Source organism: Ranitomeya variabilis, chromosome 3 (assembly GCF_051348905.1).
Source record: "Ranitomeya variabilis isolate aRanVar5 chromosome 3, aRanVar5.hap1, whole genome shotgun sequence".
NCBI classification, from domain to species: Eukaryota; Metazoa; Chordata; class Amphibia; order Anura; family Dendrobatidae; genus Ranitomeya; species Ranitomeya variabilis.
The window spans coordinates 34,226,347-34,231,082 of record NC_135234.1 but is presented as its reverse complement, the minus strand read 5'-3'; positions in this window follow the sequence as shown (position 1 = coordinate 34,231,082).

Below are 4,736 nucleotides of genomic sequence, written 5' to 3'. Positions count from 1 at the left end.
AATAGGTCACGGATTGGGGTGACTTTAGACCAACAGACGGCTATCACATGTGCAGGGGGCTTATCTTAGTTATCCCTCCACTGCCACAATGTGATAAAAAAACACACACCAGGTTATTGACCTCTTAAGGCCCCGTCTCACATAGCGAGATCGCTAGCGAGATCGCTGCTGAGTCACAAGTTTTGTGACGCAACAGCGACCTCAGTAGCGATCTCGCTATGTGTGACACGTACCAGCGATCAGGCCCCTGCTGCGAGATCGCTGGTCGTGTCGGAATGGCCTGGACCTTTTTTTGGCCGTTGAGGTCCCGCTGACATCGCTGAATCGGTGTGTGTGACACCGATCCAGCGATGTCTTCACTGGTAACCAGGGTAAACATCGGGTTACTAAGCGCAGGGCCGCGCTTAGTAACCCGATGTTTACCCTGGTTACCAGCGTAAATGTAAAAAAAAACAAACAGTACATACTCACCATCTGTTGCCCGTCAGGTCCCTTGGCGTCTGCTTCCTGCTCTGACTGAGCCGCCGTAAAGTGAGAGCACAGCAGTGACGTCACCGCTGCGCTCTGCTCTCACTGTACGGCGGCTCAGTCAGAGCAGGAAGCAGACGCCAAGGGACCTGACTGGCAACAGATGGTGAGTATGTACTGTTTGTTTTTTTTTACATTTACGCTGGTAACCAGGGTAAACATCGGGTTACTAAGCGCGGCCCTGCGCTTAGTAACCCGATGTTTACCCTGGTTACCCGGGTGCTGCAGGGGGACTTCGGCATCGTTGAAGACAGTTTCAACGATGCCGAAGTCGTTCCCCTGATCGTTGGTCGCTGGAGAGAGCTGTCTGTGTGACAGCTCCCCAGCGACCACACAGCGACGCTGCAGCGATCAGCATCGTTGTCTGTATCGCTGCAGCGTCGCTGTGTGAGACGGGGCCTTTAGTTTACAGCAGGGGCTTATTTTAGATATCCCACTGCTCTTCAATATACCATGAACTACAGGGATTTGTGTATATCCCGCTTACAGTTCCACTTAAACCTTGCAGCTCTCTGACGCCCCCCTTTCTGTCAGGTCAGATCAGGTACTGCACCTAGGGTAATTAGTCGCCAGAAAGGCTGCCTGCTATGTACTGGCTATTGTGCCCGCTGCAGCGACGCGATAACTACTCCCACTCAGGCAGGAACAATAATTATCAAGCCGCAGTCGCTACAGTGACCCCCCAAAAGCCTGCACAGTATCGCTGCCACCAGCTTCGATTAAACGGGTCCGAAGCTAACCCAACACAGTAGCGTAATTTCCCTTCAAGAGACAGGGTACGTTTTTAGAGCAGGGAGAAAGAACTGGCATGAAATAATATACCCCACAAGGAGTAGGCAGTGCTTTATAAAAATATTTTGCAAAGATGTTACAAATGAGACAATTGCAAATATGTACAAGGTAAGGTAATTATAAAAAAAACCAGGGAATAACATGAGAAATAACACTTACAGTTGTTCAAAGCATTGCAGGCAACAGGCTAGGGGAGTTTCCATCTATCCCAGTGCATCAGGGTGTGCACTCTGGGCTCTTCAGGTAAAAACTCAAATCTGACCCTCTTGGACGCCGGCCAGCACTTAAAACCTACAGCCTGTGACCTCACAGAAAGGGCTGGCTTTTCCAAATCCTCCTACCTTTTCCATCTGACTAAGTGTAAGCTAAATTTTCTAAGACTTGTAATTCCGCTACCGAGCATGTCATAGTCCTAACAAAACCAGCATTCATCTCGGATTAACGTGAGCATTTTTATGAGATCAAATATGTCCTATTATTTACAGAGCAATCCCTACTTCTTCACCCGATGGAGTTAGACGCCCATGTTTAGAGTGATGCGTAGATCCACCGATGGAGAATAAGAAGATATATCTACCATTTTTTTATCTTACATCGTCTGCCTAATATCTTACAAAAATGGAACAAAAGACTTCCATGATTCCGGAATCTTCTCTAACAGTTCCAGCTAGAGCAGTTGGGAGGGGGCGAGTAACTTCCTTCAGAGCCTGGAATTTATGGCATGGCCATAAAACCCCCTACTGCCTTAGATTCAGAAACTCACAGGGAAGCAAAGAGAACCAGAGAGAGAGGGGGGGGGGTTAGCCCCCGCATGCTAGCAAGAAAACTAACTTATGATATTTCATACCATATCGTGACAAGCACTCAGTAGAGCAATTTGTGATTCTGCAGTTTTGGCCCAAGAAAGCCAAAAAAAAAGTGTACCTTGTAAGCCCATTACAGTTTTTTAACTAAACAGTTGCCATTCAGGAGAAGCAGTAGTCCTTATGGTGTATCTCACTCAGGTCTCATTGTCTACTATGTACAGAGACGTCATTTTACAATCCTCTAGACCTCATGAAAGGAGACACATTTTTATTCCTCTCTCCTGGATCCATCGCTGAGCACTGCTTCCTCCTCCTTTCATAAACTTTCTCTGTTCTTTGGCACATCACATTGTCATGGTCAGCTGATGACCACCTCTGACCTCGCTCTTCCAGGCATTATTGGTTGGTTCAGGTAGCAGGACGTGGTCTGAGTATTCCGGTAGTTGAGGACCATGACACTGCTTTATTGCTGGCCCTTTCTGCCAGTTTGCTGGGTGATTCTGCTATGTCTCTGGCCATTTGTGCTACTTTGCTGGGTGATTCTGCGATATCACTGGCCATTATGCTACATTGCAGGGCGATTCTGCTATATCACTGGCCATTATGCTACATTGCTGGGTGATTCTGCTATATCACTGGCCATTATGCTACATTGCTGGGTGATTCTGCGATATCACTGGCCATTATGCTACATTGCTGAGTGATTCTGCTATATCACTGGCCATTATGCTACATTGCTGGGTGATTCTGCTATATCACTGGCCATTATGCTACATTGCTGGGTGATTCTGCTATATCACTGGCCATTATGCTACATTGCTGGGTGATTCTGCTATATCACTGGCCATTATGCTACATTGCAGGGCGATTCTGCTATATCACTGGCCATTATGCTACATTGCTGGGTGATTCTGCTATATCACTGGCCATTATGCTACATTGCTGGGTGATTCTGCTATATCACTGGCCATTATGCTACATTGCTGGGTGATTCTGCTATATCACTGGCCATTATGCTACATTGCTGGATGATTCTGCTATATCACTGGCCATTATGCTACATTGCTGGATGATTCTGCGATATCACTGGCCATTATGCTACATTGCTGGGTGATTCTGCTATATCACTGGCCATTATGCTACATTGCAGGGCGATTCTGCTATATCACTGGCCATTATGCTACATTGCTGGGTGATTCTGCTATATCACTGGCGATTATGCTACATTGCTGGGTGATTCTGCTATATCACTGGCCATTATGCTACATTGCTGGGTGATTCTGCTATATCACTGGCGATTATGCTACATTGCTGGATGATTCTGCTATATCACTGGCCATTATGCTACATTGCTGGATGATTCTGCTATATCACTGGCCATTATGCTACATTGCTGGATGATTCTGCTATATCACTGGCCATTATGCTACATTGCTGGATGATTCTGCTATATCACTGGCCATTATGCTACATTGCTGGGTGATTATGCTATATCACTGGCCATTATGCTACATTGCTGGATGATTCTGCTATATGGCCATTTATGCTACATTGCTGGATGATTCTGCTATACGGTTAACCAGTTCTGCTTTAAACTCTGTGACAAGCTCAACTGAGCCTACTCTGCCATACTGCTACCAGGTCTCTATTGGACTCTGTGACAAACTTAGCTCTGCTGTATCGCAGGACATAGTGTGATGTAGCCCTGACAGTTCTGCATTGGTTTCTGTGACAATCTGAGCTTGTTTTCACCAATTCCTTATTGCCGAGTTTCCTCTGCCGCCCCGTGGACTACCACTCCGTTATCTCTGTTGCCATAACCACAACATGGCTGTATCATATCGCCTGGTTCCCGTTTGCTCCTCTTGTTGTCATTCTGCCACCACAGCTTCCGTTGTTTCATATGGATCTCCATGTTGCACCAACGTTATCTGTCTGTGCTGAATTACAGTGGTTAATCCGGATCACTGGTCTTCGATGATCCACCTCACCAGGTGAGGCATAACATTCAATCCTGGACCTGCCCCGAACTCGGGGAACCCCGTGCTCCAGATCCACTAGTCTCAATTGCATTTCCCGTTTACTGCCATCATTGTAGTCGGACATTTTCTGCAGTCAAACATCCTTGTGTCATGGTCCGAGTACGGACCGTGATACACGGACTGTTCACGGGTCTCCTGAACCGAACTTGACGGTCTCATATATGCCGATGAGGTTTTCAAGTTCGGTTCAGGAGACCCGTGGACAGCTGTCCTGCAGTTTCTGGCTTTTCAAGGTAGTATGTCAACTCTACACCAGAAGACCACCTATACCCCCATTTATGACGTAGTAAAATCTTTCGTTTATAATATTTGTACCTGAACATAACATATCACTAGCAAGGTATAAACACATGGTTAACGATTTTCACTACCACTACAACTATAGAACGGGTGAGGTTACAGGTGACTTTCGCACCTTGTCCGTGCACCGTGCTGGAGAGCGTGTGATTACGGCACTTCTCCCTGCTCTCGCTTAGGCTTGCACAACCTGTGGGCTGATTACACAGGGGACTGTAATGAGCCGTCAGCTGTCTCCTCCCTCGTGTGTGTTGCTTTGTAATGTTTTCCT